General features: G+C 43.7%; 1 pseudogene; it reads right to left on the bottom strand.

The window, feature by feature from the left end:
• Positions 1-930: 930 nt before the first annotated feature.
• LOC117716356 (small ribosomal subunit protein eS4, X isoform-like) lies at positions 931-1,807 on the bottom strand (annotated as a pseudogene).
• Between the last annotated feature and the right edge of the window lie 227 nt (positions 1,808-2,034).

Genomic DNA, 2,034 nt, shown 5'->3' on the forward strand with positions numbered 1-2,034 from the left:
GATATTAACTGATAAAGTGAGGCACACAATTATAATTATACCTTAATAAGCATGCAGCTCTTTTTACACTGTTTTGGGACTACAAAAATGAAGTTACTAATGTATCAAGGAATGGGGTTAGGTACTTTGGTCCTAAAAAGTCCAGTTAGTTTTGCTATGTCTAATCTTCGTTCATTAATAAGGAGATGGGCTGGAATTAGGAGAGAGATTAGGAAAACTTTCCTGGGTATGATTAACAACACCTAGGATCCACATCCTTGGCCAGAGTGAATGCAGCATAAAGTTTAGAGATATGAACAAGATGGAACAAAATGGATAATTCACGGTGCAAAGAGATTGTTGAAGTCCTTCGAGGGACCCTTTTTCAGGGAGAGAACCAGTTAGGACAGAGAACCAATCAGGAATCCATGGTTGCAAGAGGTAAGTTTCCCCAGTTGGTTAGAGTGTGGATGTCATGTGGGTAGAAAGAACAGCCCTTTGGACTGTGTCCTTCATAGCCAAACAAGAGTATTCTATGCATTGCTAAGGGCCACTGGTCCCTCTAGAATACACTCCCACTTCTAGCGCAGGTCACGGGAGGTAACCACGGGAGGTAAGTTACAGTGGACAGAACCACTGCATTCAAATTGCAGAGGGAGCTGGGTGAAGCACAGTGACCACCTGCCACCTGGGAGAGGAAACTACTGAAAATGACTGGGCTGGTAGAGACCAAGGAGTAATAAAAGTGTGTGCATAGAGGGGCCAAAGATACAACAGAAACAACTTATGCAGGGGTCATCTCTCTCTCTCTCTCTTTCTCTCTCTCTCTCTCTCTCTCTCTCTCTCTCTCTCTCTCTCTCTCTCTCTCAGTTTCATCATGCTGTTTAATCTAGCAAGTTATCTAGAAAGAAGGGGACAAATACTTCTCCAACATGGCTCCAGGAGATCATTTCACCCACTGCTCTGTTTGGCTGCTAGCATCTTGTCTCTCTCTTCAGTAGTGGTGAGGTGGTTTCCTTTTTGTTGGGAAGAGAGATCCATGGTTTGTTTCCCTTGCTAATAACAAAAATGTTGAAAAGCCGAGTGGAAAAGCTGTTGTCATTGGCATCTTTCACATGAACCACATCAAAAGAGCCAGGATGTCTCTGTTGGTGATTACACCAATTCTTCCCAAGTTAGCACCTCCAGTCATCATACACAGGTTCTCACTGTCGAACTTGATGAAGTCAGTTATTTTGCCTGTCTTCAAATCAATCTGAATGGTGTCATTCACCTTGATGAGGGGATCAGAGTATCAAAGAGTATGAGCATCATGGGTCACCAGATGTGGTATTCCTTTTGTGCCACAAAGATCTTTCTCACTTTGCACATCTTGGACTTGGCCTCCTCAGGTGTAATGCGACAAACAGCAAAGCGACCCTTGGTGTCAAAGATTAGACAGAAGTTCTCTCCAGTCTTGTCAATGCTGATGACATCCATAAACCCAGGAGGGTAGGTTATATCAGTCCTGACTTTCCCATCAATCTTAATGAATCGCTGCATGCAAATCTGTTTTTACTTCATCTCCAGTCAGGGCATACTTAAGTCTGTTCCTTAGGAAAATGATTAGAGGCAGGCATTCCCTCAGCTTGTGAGGACCAATGGATGGACAAGGAGCAAACACAACAGTCAACTTATCCAGCATCCAATGTTTTGGAGCGGCTACGCACTTCAGATGTTTCTTGGTTCCAGGAGCCATGGCTGCGCTGGGAACTGAAAGAGCTATGTTTCTCTTTTTAAATTCATTGATAATGTCATACATGTATCTGCTGTATGTTGGTCATTTTCAATCCTAGCACCCCCCTCTTATCTCTTCCCACTCCTACTGAATCAATTCTTCTCAACTCCTCCTCCTGCTTTCCTGTTGGTTATTGCTTGTGACATAGTGAATTTAACTAGACCTGTTTGCATGAGAATGGCCAACTTACCAGTGGCTACACCACTGATGAAAATGGCTCCCCACAATCATTGGTTCTCCCACAACTATTCCTGGCCAGCAGCTCCTTGAAGAGCTCA

The sequence above is a fragment of the Arvicanthis niloticus genome, chromosome 1 (assembly GCF_011762505.2).
Source record: "Arvicanthis niloticus isolate mArvNil1 chromosome 1, mArvNil1.pat.X, whole genome shotgun sequence".
NCBI classification, from domain to species: Eukaryota; Metazoa; Chordata; class Mammalia; order Rodentia; family Muridae; genus Arvicanthis; species Arvicanthis niloticus.